Here is a 23,915-nt window from a genome sequence, read left to right on the forward strand (position 1 = left end):
TAATCCCATATTCCCTACCACATCCCCACAATTCTCTTATCACCTACCTACACTAAGGGCAATTTACAATAGCCAATTTACCTATCAACCTGCAAGTCTTTGGCTGTGGGAGGAAACCAGAGCACCCACAGCAGAAACCCACACAGTCACAGGGAGAACTTGCAAACTCCACACAGGCAGTACCCAGAACCGAACCCAGGTCACTGGACTGGTGAGGATGCAGTGCTAACTGCTGTGCCACTGTCCTTTACACTACTATTATCCCAGTCTGTTTGGATAATCAAAGTCCCCCATTATAACTACCCTATAGTTTTTTGCACCTTTCTGTAATTTCCTTGCAAATTTGTTCCCCCATGTCCTTTCCACTAGCTGGTGGGATCCTATAGACAACACCGAGCAAAGTTGTTGTTGATGTGCTACCATTGGCCTCAGCTTTGTCAAACAGAATCAGCCGGGACGGTGGCTGAGCTGCTCCCCTTGGTTCAAATGTTGACAGCACATTGTGTAGGCTCACAAGCTCAGAATTATCACTTGGCAAGATGCTGGATGGTAAACAGTGACTATGACTGAACATCACCATCATGCAACACTTTCAGTATAGAATCACAAGCTCAGAATTACCACTTAGCAAGGTGCTGGATGGTAAACAGTGACTAGGACTGAACCCCACCATCACACAGCACCTTCAGGAGAGAAAGGAAGAAAAATCCGAGCCTGTGTGTTGCATCCCTGCTGAAGGATATAGGCTGTATTCTACTGTGTGGAGCATTCTGGGTAGGATCAGCCGCCATTATCCTCATTTTGGTGCAGCAGTTAAGGAAATGTTGGGCCCATCTTTAGTAGAGCTGTCAAATTAGTCCCATTCCCCTGCTCTTTACTCATAGCCTTAGACATCTCTTCCATTCAACTATTTATTCAACTCTCTCTTGAATGTTACTATTGAATCTGCTTCCTCCACCCTTTCAGGCAGTGCTTTCCAGATCACAACAACTCTGCATAGAAACTGATTCCACATGTCTCGTCAGGTTCTTTGTCAATCGCCTTAAATCTGTGTCCTCTGGTTACCAATCCTTCTGCCACTGGAAAAACTTTCTCCTTATTTAGCCTATCAAAACTATTCATGTTTCTGAACACCTCTGTCTCATCTCCTCTTAACCCTTTTTGCTTTAAGGAAAACAATCCCAGCTTCTCCAATCTCCCCACATTACTGAAGCCTGTCACCCTTGGTGCCATTCCAGTAAATCTCTTCTGTACCCTCTATAAGGACTTGATGTATTTCCTACAGTGTGGTTCCCAGAATTGAACACAATAATCCAGCTGAGGTCTAACCATTGCATTATAAAGGTTTGGCATAACTAAATGGCAATTGCTAATATTTCTGTGATGGGGTTTAGAAGATTGAGGTTTGATGTGTTAATGAGAACATGAGCCAAAAGAAGTATATTTGCGGTGGAGAGCCAGGGACATGGTGTGAAACTGGGTGCAAACATTTGTCCACAGCCCAGCCATCACTTGTTTCCCTAGGAGAGCTCAGGTTGACAAACACTGTCTGTGAAAAGTAAAAGAGTACTGTTTTAGGAGCAAGTATTTCTTTGGAGTCTTTTAATCCAGTAGTAGTAATCTCCAGATTACTCCCAGTGCCATGCTCAAGTGAGGGCAGGAATAGAAGGATAAGACAGATGAATGTGTGGCTGGAAAGTTGGTGCAGGAGGGAGGGCTTCAGATTCTTGGCACATTGGGACCGGCTCTGGGGGAGATGGGACCTGTACAGGCCGGACGGGTTGCACCTGAACAGAGCCGGGACTGAGTTCCTTGCGGGATGTTTTGCTGGTGCTGTTGGGGAGGGTTTAAACTAGTTTGACAGGGGGATGGGGACCTGAGGGTAGACGCAGTTGGGACAAAATCAGAAATGAAAATGGAAGGCAGAAAATTAATGGATGAGCCTGGAAGACAGAGGAAACAAAGGTTAAACAATTTTGGAAAAGAGTTTGGCAGTGCTCAAGGGTATCTATTTCAATGCAAGGAGTATAGAAAATAAAGCCAATGAGCTGAGGGCACAGATAGACACGTGGCAGTATGATATCACAGCTATTACAGAAACATGGCTTGAGGAGGGACAGGAATGGCAGCTCAACGTTCCTGGTTACAGAGATTTCAGACACGATAGGGAGGGGGATAAGAAAGGAGGGAAGTGGCAATTTTGATCAAGGAAACTATTACAGCTGTGAGGAGGGATGATATGTTGGAAGGTTCATCAAATGAGGCCATATGGATTGAGCTAAGGAACAAAAAAGGGGCAATCACACTGCTGGGAGTGTACAATAAACTATAGTAAACAGTCAGATAGGAGAGCAGATATGTGGGCAAATCTCTGAGAAGTGCAAGTCCAACAAGAGAGGGCGCAGTTTTAGACTTAGTTTTAGGAAATGAAGATGGGCAGGTGGAAGGAGTGGCAGTGGGAGAGCATTTTGGTGGTAGTGATCATAATTCAGTCAGTTTTAACATAATTATGAAAAAGGACAGAAATAGAACAGGAGTTAGAGTTCTCAATTGGGGCAAGGCCAATTTTACTAAACAGGAGTGATTTTGCCAGTATGGACACGATGGGCCAAGTGGCCTCTTTCTGGGCTGTAAACGCTGTATGATTTCTATGCTTTAGCGAAAGTGGACTGGAAACAGCTACTTGAAGGTAAATCAGTGTCAGAACAGTGGGAGGCATTCAAAGGGGAGATTCAAGGGGTTCAGAGTAAACATGTTTCCGCAAAGAAAAAGGGTGAGACGGCCAAATCTAGAGCCCCATCGATGTCAAGGAGCTTACAGGGTAAAATAAGGCAGAAAAGGAAAGCTTATGTCTGACACCGAGAACTCAATACTACAGAAAGCCGACAGGAGTATAGAAAGTGGAGGGATGAAATCAAAAAGGAAATTAGGAAAGCAAAGAAAGGGCATGGAAGAATATTGGCAAGCAAAATCAAAGTGAACCCAAAGATATTTTATCAATACATGAAGAGTAAGAGGATAACTAAGGAGAGAGTAGGGCTCGTAAAAGTCCAAAAAAGTAACGTGTAGGAACGGAAGATATTAGTATGGTTCTTAATGAATACCTTTGTGTTTGTCTTCACAAAAGAGGGTACGATGCAGATATTGTAGTTAAGGAAGAGGGTTATGAAGTATCGTATGTGATAAACATATGGAGAGAGGAAGTATTAATGGGATTAGCATCCTTGAAAGTTGATAAATCACCAAGGCCAGATGAAATGTCTCCTAGGCTGTTAAAAGAAGCAAGAGAGTAAATAGCAGAGGGTCTGACCATCATTTTCCAGTCCTCACTGGATATAGGTGTGGTGCCGGAGGATTGAAGAATTGCGAACAAAGAACAGTACAGCACAGGAACAGGCCATTCGGCCCTCCAAGCCTGCGCCGATCTTGATGCCTGCCGAAACTAACACCTTCTGCACTTCCGGGGCCCATATCCCTCTATTCCCTTCCTATTCATATATTTGTCAAGATGTCTCTTAAACGTCGCTATCGTATCTGCTTCCACCACCTCCCCCGGCAGCAAGTTCCAGGCACTCACCACCCTCTGTGTAAAAAAACTTGTCTCGCACATCCCCTCTAAACTTTGTCCCTCGCACCTTAAACCTATGTCCCCTAGTAACTACTCTTCCACCCTGGGAAAAAGCTTCTGACTATCCACTCTGTCCATGCCGCTCATAACTTTGTAAACCTCTATCATGTCGCCCCTCCATCTCCGTCGTTCCAGTGAAAACAATCCGAGTTTTTCCAACCTCTCCTCATAGCTAATGCCCTCCAGACCAGGCAACATCCTGGTAAACCTCCTCTGTACCCTCTCCAAAGCCTCCACGTCCTTCTGGTAGTGTGGCGACCAGAATTGCACGCAATATTCTAAGTGTGGCCTAACTAAGGTTCTGAACAGCAACGTTGTACCTCTGTTTAAGAAGGGAGCAAGGGATTGGCCAAATAATTACAGGCCAGTCAGTCTAACCTCAGTAGTGGACAAATTATTGGAACCTATTCTGAGAGACAGGATAAACTGACACTTGGAAAGGCACAGGTTAATCAAGGATAGTCAGCATGGATTTGTTAAGGGAAGATCTTGTCTGACCAACTTGATCGAATTTTTTTGAAGAAGTAACAAGGAAGATAGATGAGGGTAGTGCCGTTGATGTGGTCTACATGAATTTTAACAAGGCTTTTGACATGGTCCCACATGGCAGACTGGTTAAAAAATAAAATCCCATGGGATCCAGGGAAATGCAGCAAGGTGGATACAAAACTGGCTCGTGGCAGTTGTAATTGTTGACAGGTGTTTTTGCAGCAGGAAGGCTGTTTCCAAAGGGCTCAGTACTGGGTTCCCTGCTTTTTGAGGTATATGTTAACCATTTGGACGTAAATATAGGGGGCATGATCAAGAAGTTTGCAGACGACACAAAGATTGGCCGTGTGGTAGTGAGGAGGATAGCTGTAGGCTGTGCAGGAAGATATTGATGGTCTGGTCAGATGGGCAGAAAAGTTGCAAATGAAGTATGAGTTGATGCATTTGGGAAAGTCAAACAAGGCAAAGGAATACATGATTAATGGGAAAATATTGAGAAGTGTAGAGGAAGTGCGGGACCTTGGAGTGAATGTCCACAGATCCCTGAAGGTAGCAGGACAGATCGATAAGGTGTTTAAGAAAGCATATGGAATCCTTTCCTTTATTAGTCACAGTATAGAATATCAGAGCAGGGAGGTTATGCTGGAACTGTATAACTCATTGGTTAGTCCACAACTTGAGTACTGTGTGCCAGCTGAAAAAGAATTATTCAGCATTTTCCAGCTCTTGCTCCATAGTCCTTTAGGGAAGGAAATCTGCTGTCCTTACCTGGTCTGGCCTACATGTTACTCCAGACCCACAGCAATGTGTTTGACTTTTAACTGCCCTCTGATGTGGCCTAGCAAGCCACTCAGTTGTATCTAACTGCTACAAAGTCAATAAAGAATGAAACCGGATGGAGCACCCAGCATTGACTGAGGCACCAGAAATGACAACGGCAAACCCAGCCCAGTCGACCGTGTAAAGTCCTCCTTACTAACATCAGGGGGCTTGTGCCAAAGTTGGGAGAGCTGTCCCACAGACGAGTCAAGCAACAGCCTGACATAGTCAATCTCACGGAATCATATCTGACAGACAATGTCCCAGACACTGCCATCACCTTCCCCCGGTATGTCCTGTCCCACCGGCAGGGCAGACCCAGCAAAGGTGGCGGCACAGTGGTATATAGTAGGGAGGGAATTGCCCTGGGAGACCTCAGCATCGACTCCGGACCCCATTAAGTCTCATGGCATCAGGTCAAACATGGGCAAGGAAACCTCCTGCTGATTACCACCTACTGCCACCCCCCACCTCCCCCTCCTCAGCTGATGAGTCAGTACTCCTCCATGTTGAACACCACTTGGAGGAAGTACTGAGGGTGGCAAGGGTGCAAAATGTACTCTGGGTGAGGGACTTCAATGTCCATTACCAAGAGTGGCTCAGTAGCACCACTATTGACCGAGCTGGCCGAGTCCTAAAGGACATAACAGCCAGACTGGGTCTGTGGCAGGTGGTGAGAGACTTAACAAGAGGGAAAAACATACTTGACCTCGTCCTCACCAATCTGCCTGCCGCAGAGGCTTCTGTCCATGACAGTATTGGGAGGAGTAACCACCGCACAGTCCTTGTGGAGACCAAGTCTGGTCTTCACATTGAGGAGACCGTCCATCGTGTTGTGTGACACTACCACTGTGCTAAATGGGATGCATTTTGAACAGATCTAGCAATGCAAAACTGGGCGGCCATGAGGCGCTGTGGGCCATCATCAGCAGCAGAATTGTACTCAACCACAATCTGTAACCTCATGGCCCAGCATATCCCCCACTCTACCATTACCATCAAACCAGGAGACCAACCCTGGTTCAATGAAGAGTGGAGGAGGGCATGCCAGGAGCAACACTAGGCATACCTCAAAATGAGGAGTCAACCTGGTGAAGCTACAACACAGGACCATCTGCATACCAAACTGTGTAAGCAGCATGCGATAGACAGAGCTAAGTGATCCCATAACCAACAGATCAGATCTAAGCTCTGCAGTCCTGCCACATCCAGTCATGAATGGTGGTGGACAATGAAACAACTAACTGGAGGAGGTGGCTCCACAAATATTCCCATCCTCAATGATGGGGGAGCCCAGCACATCAGTGCAAAAGATAAGGCTGACGCATTTGCAACAATCTTCAGCCAGAAGTGCCGATTGGATGACCCATCTCGGCCTCCTCCTGAGGTCCCCAGCATCACAGATGCCAGACTTCAGCCAATTTGATTCACTCCGTGTGATATCAAGAAACGACTGAAGGCACTGGATACTGCAAAAGCTATGGGCCCTGACAATATTCCGGCAATAGTACTGAAGACCTGTGCTCCAGAACATGCTGCGGCCGCTAGCCAAGCTGTTCCAGTACAGCTACAACACAGGCATCTACCCTGCAATGTGGAAAATTGCCCAGGTATGTCCTGTACACAAAAAGCAGGACAAGTACAACCCGGCCACTGCCGCCCCATCAGTCTACTCTCAATCATCAGTAAAGTGATGGAAGGTGTTAACAACAGTGCCATCAAGCGGCACTTGCTTAGCAATAACCTGCTCAGTGACGCTCAGTTTGGGTTCCGCCAGGGCCACTCAGCTCCTAACCTCATCACAGTCTTGGTTCAAACATGGACAAAAGAGCTGAACTCAAGAGGTGAGGTGAGAGTGACTGCCCTTGACATCAAGGCAGAATTTGACCGAGTATGGCATCAAGGAGCCCTAGCAAAACTGAGGTCACTGGGAATCAGGGGAAAACCCTCCGCTGGCTGGAGTCATACCTAGCACAAAAGAAGATGGTTGTGGTTGTTGGAGGTCAATCATCTGAGCTGCAGGACATCACTGCAGGAGTTCCTCAGGGTAGTGGCCTAGGTCCAACCATCTTCAGCTGCTTCGTCAATGACCTTCCTTCAATCACAAGGTCAGAAGTGGGGATGTTCACTGATGATTGCACAATGTTCAGCAGCATTCGTGACTCCTCAGATACTGAAGCAGTTCGTGCAGCAAGACTTGGACAGTATCCAGGCTTGGGCTGATAAGTGGCAAGTAACATTCGTGCCACACAAGTGCCAGGCAATGACCATCTCCAACAAGAGAGAATCTAACCATCTGCCCTTGACATTCAATGACATTACGATCGCTGAATCCCCCACTATCAACATCCTAGGGGCTACCATTGACCAGAATCTGAACTGGAGTAGCCATATAAATACCGTGGTTACAAGAGCAGGTCAGAGGCTAGGAATCCTGCAGCAAGTAACTCACCTCCTGACTCCCCAAAGCCTGTTCACCATCTACAAGGCACAAGTCAGGAGTGTGATGGAATATTCTCCACTGGCCTGGATGGGTGCAGCTCCAACAACACTCAAGAAGCTCGACACCATCCAAGACAAAGCAGCCACTTGATTGGCACCCCATCTACAAACATACACTCCCTCCACCACCGACGCACAGTGGCAGCAGTGTGTACCATCTACAAGATACACTGCAGCAATGCAGCAAGGCTCCTTAGACAGCACCTTCCAAACCCGCGACCTCTACCAACCAGAAGGACAAGGGCAGCAAATGCATGGGAACACCACCACCTGCAAGTTCCCCTCCAAGTCACACACCATCCTGACTTGGAACTATATCGCTGTTCCTTCACTGTCGTGGGGTCAAAATCCTGGAACTCCCTTCCTAACAGCACTGTGGGTGTACCTACCCCACATGGACTGCAGCGGTTCAAGAAGGCAGCTCACCACCACCTTCTTAAGGGCAATTAGTGATGGGCAATAAATGTTGGCCTGGCCAGAGATGCCCACATTCTCTAAATGAATGGGAAAAAAAAGGTTACAGCACCTCAAGTGAATATCAATGTGTTTTTTTTATGTATGATGAGGGTTTCTGTCTCTACCAGGCAGTGAGTTGCAGACCCCCACCACCCTCTGTGTGAAACTATTTTTCAATTCCCCTCTAATCCTTCCACCAATTACATTAATTCTATGCCCCATGGTAACAGATCCTTCCGATCCACTCTGTATCGGCCCCTTTGTAATTTGATGCACCTCAGTTAAATCTCCCTCAACCATCTCCTTACAACAATCGACAATGGTTTTCGGAGCTGGTAAGATTTTTTGTCATGAAAGCAAAATACTGCGGTTGCTGGAAATCTGAAATAAAAACAAGAAATGCTGGAACCACTCAGCAGGTCTGGCAGCATCTGTGGAAAGAGAAGCAGAGTTAACTTTTCGGGTCAGTGACCATTCTTCGGAAGATTTTTTGTTAGCAGTCTGGCATTGTTAAATATGCACTATTTTGTGCTAAATACAACTATTTAATTGCCACAAAAGTTTTGGTGTTGTCGCCTTCTGAAGGTCTTGCAAAAGAAATTCGTAAATAGCTCTCCGATTGAAAAATTGATGGGGAGAAATTCTGCTTTATTCCACCAGATGGCAGCAACCCCCAGGAATTGTCCCGCAGCGTTGGCCTGGGGAAGCTCGTCTCTGCCAAGATTATACAGGTCACAGTAACTAACACTTTAATTCGCTGACATACTGCTTTGAAGTCTTTTGTAAATGGTGTATATATCTGTCTCTGTGGCGCAATTGGCTAGCGCGTTCGGCTGTTAACCGAAAGGTTGGTGGTTCGAGCCCACCCAGGGACGGTGATTTGTGCAGTTTTTAATTCCCCTTCATTGCCCCACAGTTTTAGCTTGTTGCTCTGCTTCTATCCAGTCAGTTCGCGCTGAAATGCTATCAAGAGTATTAACTTCAAATAAAGTGAGGAAAAAAACAACAAATAAACAAATGCACCTTGTCTCTACATAGAAAACCATTAGAAATATCTCCCTGTGTCTGCGTGAGTTTTCGCCGGGTGCTCCGGTTTCCTCCCACCACTAAAAGACTTGCAGGTTGATAGGTAAATTGGCAATTATAAATTTCCCCTAGTATAGGTAGGTGGTAGGGGAATATAAGGACAGGTGGGGATGTGGTAGGAATATGGGACTAGTGTTGGATTAGTATAAATGGGTGGTTGATGGTCGGCACAGACTCGATGGGCCGAAGGGCCTGTTTCAGTGCTGTATCTCTAAATAAATAAATAAATTAAGTTATTGCCTTAAAAGGAACAAATTCAAACTGATTCTGTGAATGCACAATATGGGGCTATTGTACAGCTGTTATGAAGGAAAACAATTCTGAACACGGTGGACCATTTTAATGATGTTTTACCTGCATCAAATAACTCCATCTCTGTTGATGTAAACTCAGAGTCCCTGGCTGTATTTGTTCCAGTCTCGCTGCTAACAGGTGATGAAAGCGGCTGTGGAATTGTCACTGAGAGCTGAACACTGAGCAGGGAATTCCCTTTAGCTTTCAAATCCAATTCCACACACCGAGTCCCAGAATCATCACTCAGAATCACCGCTATGAATGTAGGAAACTGCTCCAAATACACAACAGGACGGGGCAGCTTGTGAAAAACTATTTCAACTTGTGGTGTGCAGACTTTTCCCAGAACTTCAAACAAGACGTGTGACCATTGAAACTCTGAGTGTGTGTATGTGGCTGTCATGTTTCTGTATAAACTGTGAGTGTTTATATTATGAGTGTGATGCTTTGTATGTGTGTCAGTTGTAAACTGACTTTTATTTTTATGATATACATTAGGTTCTAAATATATAAATATTGATAATTGTTACTGTGATACTTGTATTGTGGATGTCTGAGTGTGCTGGTTCTGAATAAAGATGTGTGTCTGTGTGTGCTATTTGTGTGCATTTGTGTTGTGTATTTAGGTGTAAATGAAAAGTAAGAGAAATAAATAGGCAGAAAATACTTTCCAAATGAAGACAGATTGAGCCAAAACAGTGAACGACGAACACGGGCAGATGGAAATCGATCTGTAAGCAGCAGGGTCACTAAGTGGATATACATCCAGCACCAAAAAATCAAAGTTAGGTCCAAATTAATACCAATATCTTCAATGGTCACAACATTTTCACCAGCTGTTTCTTGGTTGTCTAGTGGTTAGGATTTGGCGCGCGTTCACCACTGCAACCCGGGTCCGATTCCCGGCTAAGGCAGTAATTCTTACTAAGTGGTTTAATGAAGGGCAATTGTTTTCATCAGGGTTGACAAATCAACAATGTCCTGTCGCACACTGAAAAAAATGCTTCCCAAGCAACCAGGGACCTTTCCCATGTCAGGTGAAGCTGATATCCGACACACTACATAAACATTTAATCACTTGGCCTCAGCTCAGAGAAAGTGTTGAGGAAGAAGGTGAAATTTATTTAGAGTGTGCTCTAAACTGGGTGCTCCGGTTTCCTCCCACAGCCAAAAGACTTGCAGGTTGATAGGTAAATTGGCCATTATAAATTGCCCCTAGTATAGGTAGGTGGTAGGGGAATATAGGGACAGGTGAGGATGTATAGGGACATGTGAGGATGTGGTAGGAATATGGGATTAGTGTAGGATTAGTATAAATGGGTGGTTAATGGTCGGCACAGACTTGGTGAGCCGAAGGGCCTGTTTCAGTGCTGTATCTTAAAATCTAAAAAAAAAGAGATACAGCACTGAGAGAGGCCCTTTGAGTCTGTGCCAACCAACAACCACCCATTTATACTAGTCCTATATTAATCCCATATTCCCTACCACATCCCCACCATTCTCCTACCACCTACCTACTCTGGGGGCAATGGTCAATTTATCTATCAACCTGCAGGTTTTTTGGCTGTGGGAGGAAACTGGAGTACCCGGCAGAAACTCATGTGGTCACAGGGAGAACTTGCAAACTCTGCACAAACAGTACCCAGAACTGAACATGGGTTGCTGGAGCTGTGAGGCTGCAGTGCTAACCACTGCGCCACTGTGCCACCCAATCCTGAATCCTCTGCACTCACTCACTCTACCAAACATTACACCGTTCCAAATCACACAAATCACATGGGAAAAATATCCGTTATAAAGACATTAAACTCCCGAATGAGTTTCCAAATTTCCTTCCCTGGATCTTTGGAATCAGATCACTCTCATTAGGATCCATTTAGATGGAAACCGGCCGCCCTCCACCTCCGGGAAACAACATTCTAATCCTGTCAATGGGGCGAGTTTTGTTTGGAAAGTGGATTTCACGTCATCTCAACCACACATTCTTAAAATCATGTTCCCAGGATGTGAAATTCACAGACAAATTCAACATGTTTCAGCTCTGACAAGAGAAGCTGGACAGGGATACCCAGGGACTAGCACTGGGGGACAGGGATACCCAGGAACTAGCACTGGGGGACAGGGATACCCAGGAACTAGCACTGGGGGACAGGGATACCCAGGAACTAGCACTGGGGGGGGGGGGGGGGGGGGGGAGGGCGCAGGTATACACAAGGATTTGCACTGCTGGACATGGATACTCAGGACCTGGAACTATAGAATGGGGATACCCAGGAACTAGCACCACTGGGCAGGTCTATACAGTTCAACTCCCATCTGGCCAGAGCAAATGTTTTTGTTATTAGGGTTTTAACCCCTTTAGATTTTATTTGTCAAATAAACAGACTGTGACAGTGCTCTTGTAGGTTAAAAAGCTGAATATTAATTACATAGGAGCGTCGGTGAGACAGTTTTGGAAAAATAAAGGCATGAAAAATGTATCTTACTATGAAGCAAAACAACAACAATGTGCATTTTTGGAAAGAACCTTTAAATGAGAAGATTAATTGATTTATTTACTTTCTCGTCACTATGTTGGGCACTGATTTAGTGAGGTACCTGGCATTTTTCTGCTTGCACAAGTAGTCAATGTTTGGATGCACACTGTCAGGAGTGATTTTGATCGCTCTTTCTTCTCTCTCTCTGTTGCTCTCTCTCCTTGTGTCCCCCCTCTCTGCGTTATTCCCACCCTCTGTTGTTTTACACCCCTCCCTGCATCTCCCCTCTCTGCGTCTCCCCTCTCTGCCCCCCTGTTTTACTCTGCCCCTTTTTCTCCCTGTCCCCCGTCTCTCTCTCTCTTTCTCTCTGTCCCCTGTCTCTCTCTGTGTCCCCCTCTCTCTCTGTTTCTCCGTACCCCCCCCCTCTCTCTTTGCTCCCTCTGTCTGTGCCCTCTCACTCTCTCTGTCTCCCTCTCAGACACCCCCCGCTCTGTCCCCCGTCTCTATCCCTCTCACTCTCTGTTTCTCCATCACCCCTGTCTCTCTGCCCCCTCTCTCTTTGATCCCTCTCTTTCTCTGCCTCCCTCTCTCTCCGTCTTTGATGGGACAGTGTAGCTTTACACTGTATCTAACCTGTGTTGTGCCTTTCTTGGGAGTGTTTTCCACATTAGAAGAGTTGCTTTAACACTGACTGTGGGAAAATCTTCAAAATTTCAAAGTAGCTGATGCATGATCAGCGAATTCTCGCACTGGAGAGATGTTGTTTAAATATTCTGTGTCTGGAAATAAATTAACCCCAATTGCTGAGACACCAGTGAGTTCACCTGTGAACTTCAGGATTGGATTCTGCTGTCATTAATCACATCCGGGAATTGAGCATGGCAGAGGGTCCTTGAACTTGAGAGTTTCTGTGCGAATTTTTCATAAATTTCATCTCAAGAGGCTCGCAGAGAATTCTTTTCCAACACCATGGGGGTATCTGTTACCCAGCATTCTCAGCGAAAATGAATGTGCCCTATTCACTGCACAAGGGAGCAAAACGCAGGCGCAGTGCGGGAATGAATGTGGAGCATGCCGAATGTCACTTTGATCGGAGCTGTGACCAGTGATGGGGACGCTTTTTGTAGTGGGTGAGAGTTAGAGGGGCGCAACAGAGGAATGGGCCGGCGGGTGGGCGGGGAGGCTTTAGAAACACTTGGTGTAGGTTGCATGTCCCGAATAAGAACCTCCAGATCCGGCGTTTGCAGTTCCAAGGCTTTTTCCCGGGAACAGAGCCCAAGCCAAGAGCCACCATAATGGTTGAGCGGGAATCAGAACGCATGCGCGAACAGCTTGGTGACGACACATAGTGGGCGGGGCTTCAGGGTCCCAGTGACCAGGAGAGAAAATCATTGACTCATTGATTTGATTCTCACTCTGCAACACAGGGGCTGGAGAACTGAACCCAGTCAGAGTAGAGGGAGGGGGAAAACTGGCAGTGGAGGAAAGAAATGGTGCAATAGGTTTGGATTTCAGCACAGGGAGGAGGGAGAGTGTGTGGGACGGGGATTTACAGCTTTGGGGGAACGAGAGGAAAAAATGTTCCATAGAAACTAGAATTGTCTGTTCAGAATTTCTATCCTGTACTGACAGTGATGGCTTTTGTAAACTCCTTTTACAGGGTTTTAGAAGGGGGAGGATTTGAGACAATGATTTTATGCTCACTCTGCACGCAATGGGTTTCCCATCGTTTCTCCTGAAGGTGCTGATACTCATAGTCATAGAGCTTTACAGCACAGAAACAGGCCCATCGTGTCTGTGCCAGCGATCAAGCACCTAACTATTCTAATCCCATTTTCCAGCACTTGGCCCATAGCCTTGTATGCTATGGTGTTTCAAGTGTTCATCTAAATACTTCTTAAGTGTTGTGAGGGTTCCTGTCTCGACCATCCCTTCAGGCAGTGTGTTCCAGATTCCAACCACCCTCTGGGTGAAATTTTTTTAAACCTTAAATCTCCTCTAAACCTCCTGCCCCTTACCTTAAATCATGCCCCCTGGTTATCAACACCTCCGCTAAGGGAAAAAGTTTCTTCCTATCTACCCTATCTATGCCCCTCATAATTTTGTATACGTCTATCAAGGACTGCACTCAGCCTTTTCTGCTCTAAGGAAAACGACCCTAGTCTGTCCAGTCTCTCTTCATAGCTGAAATGCTCCAGCCCAGGCAACATCCTGGTGAATCGCCTCTGCACCCTCTCCAGTGCAATCATATCCTTCCTATAGTATGGCGACCAGAACTGTACACAGTACTTCAACTGTGGCCTAACTATCGTTTTATACAGCTCCATCATAACCTCCCTGCTCTTATATTCTATGCCTCGGCTAATAAAGGCAAGTATTCCATATGCCTTCCTAACCACCTTATCTACCTGTGCTGCTGCCTTCAGTGATCTATGGACAAGTACACCAAGGTCCCTCTGACCCCCTGTACTTCTAGGGTCCTACCATCCATTGTATATTCCCTTGCCTTGTTAGTCCTCCCATAATGCATCACCTCACACTTCTCAGGATTAAATTCTATTTGCCACTGCTCTGCCCATCTTACCAGCCCATCTATATCATCCTGTAATCTAAGGCTTTCCTCCTCATCATTTACGACACCACCAATTTTCGTGTCATCTGCGAACTTACTGATCATACCTACTATATTCATGTCTAAATCACTAATGTACACTACAAATAGCAAGGGGCCCAGCACCGATCCCTGTGGTACACCACTGGTCACAGGCCTCCAATCGCAAAAACAACCCTTGACCATTACCCTCTGCCTCCTGCCACCAAGCCAATTTTGGATCCAATTTGCCAAATTGCCCTGGATCCCATGGGCTCTTACCTTCTTAACTAATCTCCCATGCGAGACCTTATCAAAAGCCTTACTGAAGTCCATATAGACTACATCAACTGCTTTATCCTCATCTACACATCGAGTCACCTCCTCGAAAAATTCAATCAAGTTAGTTAACAAAGCCATGCTGACTATCCCCGATTCATCCCTGCCTCTCAAGTGGAGATTAATCCTGTCCCTCAGAATGAAAAGTCCTGGGGAAAATTGATGTCCAGAGAGATTTGGGTGTTCAGGTCCACTGTTACCTGAAGGTGGCAACGCAGGTAAATAGAGTGGTCAAGAAGGCATATGGCATGCTTTCCTTCATCGGACGGGGTATTGAGTACAAGAGTTGGCAGGTCATGTTACAGTTGTATAGGACTTTGGTTCGGCCACATTTGGAATACTGCGTGCAGTTCTGGTCGCCACATTACCAAAAGGATGTGGATGCTTTGGAGAGGGTGCAGAGGAGGTTCACCAGGATGTTGCCTGGTATGGAGGGCGCTAGCTATGAAGAGAGGTTGAGTAGATTAGGATTATTTTCATTAGAAAGACGGAGGTTGAGGGGGGACCTGATTGAGGTGTACAAAATCATGAGAGGTATAGACAGGGTGGATAGCAAGAGGCTTTTTCCCAGAGTGGGGGATTCAATTACTGGAGGACACGAGTTCAAAGTGAAAGGGGAAAAGTTTAGGGGGGATATGCGTGGAAAGTTCTTTACGCAGAGGGTCGTGGGTGCCTGGAACGCGTTGCCAGCGGAGGTGGTAGATGCGGGCACGATGGCGTCTTTTAAGATGTATGTAGACAGATACATGAATGGGCAGGAAGCGAAGAGATACAGACCCTTAGAAAATAGGCGACAGGTTTAGGTAGAGGATCTGGATCGGCGCAGGCTTGGAGGGCCGAAGGGCCTGTTCCTGTGCTGTAATTTTCTTTGTTCTTTGTTCTTTGTTTTCCAATAGTTTCCCTGCCACTGATGTTAGACTCACCGGCCTGTAAGTATCTGCTTTATCCCTGCTACCCTTTTTGAATAATGGTACCACATTCACTGTCCTCTGCACCTCTGGTACTTCTCCTGTGGCCAAAGAGGATTTGAAAATTTGTGTCAGAGCCCCTGCTATCTCCTCCCTTGCCTCATATAACAGCCTGGGATACATCTCATATGGGCCTGGGGATTTATCCACTTTTAAGCCCACTAAAGCCGTTAATACCTCACAGTCCCCCTCCCTGATCTCTACACCTACATTGTCCTTCTCCATAGTGAACACAGATAAAAAAAATAATCATTTAAAACCTCATCTACGTCCTCCGGCTCCACATACAGATTGCCACTTTGGTCCTTAATGGGCCTGATTCTTTCCCTGGTTATTCTCTTGCCCTTAATATACTTATAAAACGCCTTGGGATTTTCCTTTATCTTGCCTGCCAGTGTTTTTTCATGCCCCCTCTTCGCTCTCCTAATTACTTTTTTAAGTACCCCCTACATTTTCTATACTCCTCTAGGACCTCCGCTGTTTTCAGCCCCCTGAATCTACCATAAACTTCCTTCTTTTTCCGTATCCCATCCTCTATATCCGTTGACATCCAGGGTTCCCTGGACTTGTTGGTCCTACCCTTCATCTTTATGGGAGCATGTTGGCCCTGAACTCTCACTAGATCTTTTTGATTGACCTCCACTGGTCTGATGTAGATTTTCCTACAAGTAACTTCTCCCAGTCCAGTTTGGCCCGATCCTGTTTCATCATATTGAAATCAGCCTTCCCCCAATTCAGTACCTTTATTTCCAGTCCATCTTTGTCCTTTTCCATAACTACCTTAAATCTCAGAGTTATGGTCACTATCCCCGAAATGCTACCCCACTGACACTTCTACCACTTGTCCAGCTTCATTTCCTAGGATTAGGTCCAGGAACGCCCCTTCTCTTGTAAGACTTTCTAAGTGCTGGCTCAAAAAGCTCTCCTGTATGCACTTTAAGAATTCCGCCCCCTTTAAGCCTTTTGCACTGAGACTATCCCAGTTAATATTGGGGTAGTTGAAATCCCCTATTACCACCCTATTATTTTTACACCTCTCTGAGATTTGCCTATATATCTGCTCCTCTATCTCTCCCTGTCTATCTGGAGGCCTGTAATAAATGCTCAGCCAAGTGACTGCCCCTTTTTTGTTTTTAAGTTCTACCCATATGGCCTCATTTGAGGCACTTTCTAAGATATCATCCCTCCTTCCTGCAGTAATTGACTCCTTGATCAATAGTGCAATGCCACCTCCTCTTTAACACGCTCCCCCCGCCCCCCCACCTCCACACCCTGCCTAAAGATTCTATACCCTGGAATATTGAGCTGCCAGTCCTGCCCTTCCCTCAGCCATGTCTCTGTGATAGCGATAATATCATATTCTACGCCCTCAATTCATCTGCCTTACTTGTAAGAATCCTTGCATTTAAATAGATGCAATCCAGCCTTGCATTATTCGCTTGTGCCTTAACAGGTCTATATTTGCTCTGCCTTCCAGACTGACTCAGTTTCTCTTCTATATTTCGCTGTGCATCACCCACTACTGTACCTCCACTCTGTATCCCATCCCCCTGCCAAATTAGTTTAAACCCCGCTCCCACCCCCACCCCCAAAACAGCACTAGCAAACCTCCCAGCAAGGATGTTGGTCCCGTTCCGGCTGACAGTGATGAATTTCGTAAACTTCTTTTACATGGTATTAGAAGTGGAGGATTTGCAGACAATTTTATTCTCACTCTGCACATAGGGGGTTTCTCACCATCTTTCCTAAAGGTGCTGCTAAGTGCTGGGGTTATTGTTTACATCTCACAGAATTGTAACTGAAATGATCTGAAATTGTTGAACTCAGTGTTGAGTCCAGAAGACTGAAGTGCCGAATTGAAAGATGAGCTGCTGTTCCTCGAGCTTCTGTTAAGCTTCATGAGAACAGTGTAGGAGGCTGAGGCTGAGAAGGAGCGGAACAGACAATTAAGATGACAGGCGACCAGAAGTTCAGGGTCAAGCTTCGGAACTGAACAGAGGTGTTCCACAAAGCAGTCACTGAATCTGCTTTTGCTCTCACCAGTATCGGAACATAGGAGCCGGAGTAGGCCATTCAGCCCATCGAGCCTGCCCCGCCACTCAATCTGATCATGGCTGATCATCCACTTAAATGTCTCTATCCCACACTATCCTCATACCCCCTTATGTCATTTGTATTTAGAAATCTGTCAATCTCTGCTTTAAACATACCCAATGACTGAGCTTCCACAGCCCACTGGGGTAGAGAATTCCAAAGATTCACAGCCCTCTGAGTAAAGAAATTTCTCCTCATCTCTGTCCGAAGTGGCTTCCCCCTTATTTTGAAATTGTGTCCCTGGTTCTAGACTCCCCAACCAGGGGAAACATCTTAGCCGCATCTACCCTGTCTAACCCTTTAAGTATTTTGTAGGTTTCACTGAGATCACCTCTCATTCTTTGAAACTCTAGAAAATACAGGCCCAGCTTCCCCAAGCTCTCTTCATAGGACAGTCCCGCCATCCCGGGAACAAGTCTGGTGAACCTTCATTGCACTCCCTCTGTGGCAATAATATACTTCCTAAGGTAAGGGGACCGAAACTGCACACAGTACTTCAGGTGCAGTCTAACCAAGTTTCTATACAATTGAAGCAAGACTTCACTACTCCTGTACTCAAATCCTCTTGCGATAAAAGCTAACATACCATTAGTCTTCCTAATTGCTTGCTGCACCTGCATGTTAGCTTTCAGTGAGTTATGGACAAGGACACCCATGCCCCTTTGTACATCTACGCTTTCTAATCTTTTACCATTTAAGAAATACTCTGCACATCTATTCTTCCCAGCAAATTGGATAACCTCACATTTTTCCACATTATTTGCCATTTGTCACATTCTTGCCCACTCACGAAGTCTTTCCAAATCCCCTTGAAGTTGCTTTGCATCTTCCTCACAACACACATTCCCACCTAGTTTTGTTTCATCCAAAAACTTGGAAACACTACATTTGGCCCCCATTGATATGTACTCCCTTCCTAACAGCACTGTGGGTATACCTACCCCAAATGGACTGCATCGGTTCAAGAAAGCAGTTCACCACCACCTTCTCAAGGGCAATTAGGGATGGACAATAAATGCTGGCCTAGCCAGCGAGGCCCACATCCCTGAATGAATAAAAATATGTATATATACACCGAGTGCAGCCCCAGTATAAAATGGAACATTATCCGGTTTACAAAACCCTGGTGTAGACCTCAAACCCAGAATAAGAAGCTCCCGGTCCCACGTTCGCACCAAGCGGGGCAGCAGCTGTGGGTCTACTGCCAGTGACAGGCCCAGGTTAACAGCCGCCATCTTTATAGGGGACAATGTGCAGCAGGGCGCATGCGCGGCCATCCTGGGCCAGGAAGCAGGAGGAGAGAATGTTGGGAATTTCTATCCTGGACTGACAGTGATGGCTTTTGTAAACTCCTTTTACAGGGGATTAGAAGGGGAGGATTTAATGACGGGAAACACAAACCAAGCAGCAAATCAAGATCATCGGGATCTGAATATCAGATCTCTGTTTGTTCTGTCTGTGGGAAAAGATTTCAAACATCAGTGTGACTGGAAAAACACCGAGACACACACACCCGAGTGAGAGTGTTCCAATGCACTGACTGTGGAAAGAGCTTTAACCAGTTACACAGCCTGAAAAAAACATTGCACCATTCACAAGAGGGAGAAGCTGTACACGTGTTCTATGTGTGAACAAGGCTTCAATTGAGCATCCAACCTGGAGAGAGAGAGAAGGACACCCACACCATGGAGAAACCGCGGAAATACAAGGACTTTGGGAAGGGATTCAATTCCCCATCCCAGCTGGAAACTCATCGACGCAGTCACACTGGGGAGAGGCCGTTCACCTGCTCCGAGTGTGGGAAGGGATTTACTCAGTTGTCCCACCCCTGACACACTAACACACTCACACTGGGGAGAGGCCATTTACTTGCTCTGGCTGTGGGAAGAGATTCACTCATCCACCCCACCTGCTGAAACACCAGCGAGCCCACACGGGCCATTCACCTGCCCCGAGTGTAGGAAAGGATTCACTCAGTTATCCTCTCTGCTAACACATCAACTTGTTCACACTGATCGGAGACCTTTTAAATGTTCTGACTGTGAGAAGAGCTTTAAAAGTGGAAAAGATCTTCGGAGACAGCAACGCACTCACACTGGGAAGAGGCCATTTACATGCTGAGTGTGTGGGAAGGGAATCATTCAGTCATCCTACCTGCTGACACACCAGCGAGTTCACACTGGGGAGAGACCATTTAACTGTTCTGACTGTGAGAAGAGATTTAAAAGTAGAAAACATCTGATAAGACACCAATACACTCACACTGGGGAGAGGCTGTTCACCTGTTCCGTCTGTGGGAAGGGATTTATTCAGTCAAACAACCTGCTGAGACACCAGCGACTTCACAAGTGACTGCAGTTGCTGCTGTTAATCACATCCTGGACTGAACCATGTTCATTCTGACAGTTGGTGTTTGTTTTGCTGATGTTAATAATCCCTATAACTGGGCTGGAGTTTAATATTCTGGATAAATATCAAATAAATCAGCGTTCTTTCCAACACACAGTGTGTGAAGTAATTGTTTCCAGGAAAAGAGGAGACTAATTGAAATGCTGCTGTTGACTGTTCCATTTTTGGGCCTTTTCTCCTCTGTTAAAGAAAGACTTGTGTTTTTGTAGCTCCTTTCATGACATCAGGACGTCTCAAAACACAAGAAATAGGAGCAGAAGTAGATCATATGGTCCATCAAGCCTGCTCTGCCATTCAATACGATCATGGCTGATCTTGGGCTGCAATTCCACTTTCCTGCCCGCTTCCCATATCCCTTGATTCCCTGCGAGATGAAAAATCTATCTATCCCAGCCTTAAATGTATTGAATGATGGAGCATCCACAACCCTGTGGGGTAGAGAATTCCAAAGATTCACAACCCTGGAATGAAGTAATTTCTCCTCATCTCAGTCCTGAATGATTGGCCCCTTGACTTATTTTTATTTATTATTTAGAGATACAGCACTAAAACAGCCCCTTCGGCCCACCGAGTCTGTGCCGACCAACAACCACCCATTTATACTAATCCTACAGTAATCCCATATTCCCTACCACCTACCTACACTTGAGGCAATTTACAATGGTCAATTTACCAATCACCTGCAAGTCTTTGGTGGTGGGAGGAAACCGGAGCACCCGGCAAAAACCCAAGCTGTCACAGGGAGAACTTGCAAACTCTGCACAGGCAGTACCCAGGGTTTCCTCCGGGTGCTCCGGTTTCCTCCCACACGCCAAAAGACTTGCAGGTTGGTAGGTAAATTGGCCATTATAAAATATTTCCCCTAGTATAGGTAGATGGTAGGGAAATATAGGGACAGGTGGGGATGTGGTAGGAATATGGGATTAGTGTAGGATTAGTATAAATGGGTGGTTGATGGTCGGCACAGACTCGGTGGGCCGAAGGGCCTGTTTCAGTGCTGTATCTCTAAACAAATAAACAAAATTGAACTCGGGTCCCCAGAGCTGTGAGGCTGCGGTGCTAACCACTGCACCGCCTGAGACTGTATCCCCGTGTTCTAGATTCCCTGACCAGTGGGAACAATCTCTCAGCTTCTACCCTATTGAGCCCTTTCAGAATCTTATATGTCTCAATTAGATCGCCTCTCATTCTTCTAAACTACAGAGAATATCGGCCCAATTTACTCAGCCTCTCATCATAGGACAACCCCCTCATCCCAGGGACCAATTTAATAAATCTCCACTGCACTGCCTCCAGTGCAAGTATATCCTTTCTTAAACGTGGAGACCAAAACTGCACACCAGGTGTGGTCTCTCCAAAGCCCGGTACAATTTTATTAAGACTTCTTTATTCCTGCACTCCAATCCCCTTGCAATAAAGGCCAACATGCCATTTGCCTTCCTAATAGCCTGCTGCACCTGCATGTTAACTTTGTGCATTCCTTGTACGAGTACCCCAAGTCTCTCAGAACATCAACACTTACCAGTTCCACACCTTTTAAAAAATATTCTGCTTTTCTATTTTTACAACCAAAGTGAACAACTTCACACTTCCCTACATTATACCCCATTTTCCATCTTGTTGCCCACTCATTTAACCTGTCTATATTTCTTTGCAGCCTCTCTACATCCTCCCCACAGCTTACCTTTCCATTGAGCTTTGCATCATCAACAAGCTTAGATACATTACTCTGTCTCTTCATTCAAGTCATTAATATAGAATGTAAATAGCTGAGGCCCCAGCACTGATCCTTGCGGCACCCCACTATTCACAGCCTGCCAACTTAAAAATGCCCCATTTATGCTCACTCTCTGCTTCCTGTCTATTAACCAATCCTCTATCCACGCTCAAATATTACCCCCAACACCATGAGCCCTTATCTTGCCTATTAATCTTTTATGTGGCACCTTATAAAATGACTGTTGAAAATCCAGGTATACTACATCTACTGGTTCCCATTTATCTACCCGACTAGTTACATTCTCAAAAAAACTGTAATAAATTTGTCAAACAGGATCTCCCTTTAGTTAAACCATGCTGACTTGTTCTGATCATACTATGCTTTTCCAAGTGTAATGTTAAGATTTCTTTAATAATAATTTACAACATCTTCCCAATGACTGATGTCAGGCTAACTGGCCTGTAGTTCCCTGTTTTCTCTCTACCTCCTTTCTTGAAAAGCAGTGTAACATTTACCAACTTCCAATCTGATGGGACCATTCCTGAATCTAAGGAATTCTGGAAAATCATCGCCAGCACATCCACTATCTCTGCAGCTATCTCTTTTATACCCTAAGATGTCGGCCATCTGGCCCTGGGGATTTGTCAGATTTTAGTCCCTCAGGTTTCTCATGCTTTTTCTCAGCTGATATCAATTTCCTTAATTTCCTCACTCTTTTTAGCCCCTAGGTTACTGCCTATTTCTGGTATGGAACTTGTGTCTTCTTGTTCAATGCCTCTGCCATTTCCTCATTCTCCAAGATGATTTATCCTGTCTCTGCCTCTAAGAAACTATCATCTACTTTAGCTACTCTCTTCCTTTTTATGTACTTATAAAAGTTCTTACAATCTGTTTTTATATTGCTGGCTAGTTTATGCTCATATTCTATTCCCTTTGCTCTCATGTTTCCATCTAATTTCCTTTTGAAAGCATCTCAACTTCCACATTCTACCCACTCTGAGTAAAGAAATCTCTCCTTATTTACCTGGTGGATTTATTTGTAACTGTATTAATGGCCCCTAGATTTGGATTCATTCACAAGTGGAAACATTCTCTCCACATAGAATCATAGAAAGTTTAAGGCACAGAAAAAGGACACTTGGCCCATCGTGTCTGTGCCGGCCAAAAAACAATCCACCCATTCTAATCCCACCTTCCAGCATTTGGTCCATAGCCCTGGAGCTTATGGCACTTGAGGTGCATATCCAGACTCCTTTTGAATGAGTTGATGGCCTCTGCCTCAACTACCCTTTCAGGCAGTGAGTTCCAGACCATCACCACCCTCTGGGTCAAAAAGCTTTTCCTCATCTTCCCTCTAATTCTTCTACCAATCACTTTAAATCTACGTCCCCTCGTCACTGACCTCTCTGCTAAGGTGAATAAACCCTTCAGCTTCACTCTATCCAGCCCCCTCAAAATTGTGTACATTTCAATCAGATCTCCCCTCAGCCTTCTCTGTTCCAAGGAGAACAACCCCAGCCTATCCAATCTTTCCTCAGAGCTGCATTTTTCCAGTCCTGGCAACATCCTCATAAATCTCCTCTGTACCCTCTCGAGTGCAATTACATCCTTTCTATAATGAGGAGACCAGAACTGCACACAGTACTTAAGTTGTGGCCTAACCAATGAATTATACAGTTCCAACATAACCTCCCTGCTCTTGTACAAAAACAAGAAATGCTGGAATCACTCAGCAGGTCTGGCAGCATCTGTGGAAAGAGAAGCAGAGTTAACGTTTCGGATCAGTGACCCTTCTTCGGAACTGACAAATATTAGAAAAGTCACAGATTATAAGCAAGTGAGGTGGGGGTGGGGCAAGAGATAACAAAGGAGAAGGTGCAGATTGGACCTGGCCACATAGCTGACCAAAAGGTCACGGTACAAAGGCAAACAATATGTTAATGGTGTGTTGAAAGACAAAGCATTAGTACAGATTAGGTGTAAATACACTGAATATTGAACAGCAGCAAGTGCAAACATGAAAAAAACCTGAAAAAAACAGTGG

The 23,915-nt window shown here is 45.5% G+C and overlaps 1 non-coding gene across 1 annotated transcript; it reads left to right on the plus strand.

Annotated features, from left to right (window-relative positions):
• The first annotated feature begins 8,695 nt into the window (after window positions 1–8,695).
• trnan-guu (transfer RNA asparagine (anticodon GUU)) lies at window positions 8,696–8,769 on the plus strand. The gene has a single exon. It is a non-coding gene; the product is annotated as a tRNA-Asn (tRNA).
• Window positions 8,770–23,915: the final 15,146 nt, after the last annotated feature.

This window comes from Heterodontus francisci, chromosome 34 (genome assembly GCF_036365525.1).
Source record: "Heterodontus francisci isolate sHetFra1 chromosome 34, sHetFra1.hap1, whole genome shotgun sequence".
Taxonomy (NCBI): Eukaryota; Metazoa; Chordata; class Chondrichthyes; order Heterodontiformes; family Heterodontidae; genus Heterodontus; species Heterodontus francisci.